Below are 296 nucleotides of genomic sequence, written 5' to 3'. Positions count from 1 at the left end.
CTTAGAGCGAAGAGAAGAGAAGATTATTACACTTCCTGAGCAAGACAATGGGCCCGGTGGAAAGACACAAACCCCGTTTTCTTTCGCTCTCAAAAATCTTTATTTCCCAAGAGCATTGATATCCGTTACGTTAAGATCAATGGCGAACTCCAAACTTGGACGCGAAGGGGAAAAATATATATTTTCATTTCGCTTCGTCAAAGAGACCGAGAGGGTGCTAGGTGCCTGGGTGGGGGTGGGGGTGTTATTGGGGGTTTGTCTGTTGTGAGGTGTGTGTGTAAGGGGAGGAGGGTTTA

The sequence above is a fragment of the Penaeus monodon genome, chromosome 29, assembly GCF_015228065.2.
Source record: "Penaeus monodon isolate SGIC_2016 chromosome 29, NSTDA_Pmon_1, whole genome shotgun sequence".
In the NCBI taxonomy this organism is placed as follows: Eukaryota; Metazoa; Arthropoda; class Malacostraca; order Decapoda; family Penaeidae; genus Penaeus; species Penaeus monodon.
Note: the sequence above shows the minus strand (reverse complement) of the source record.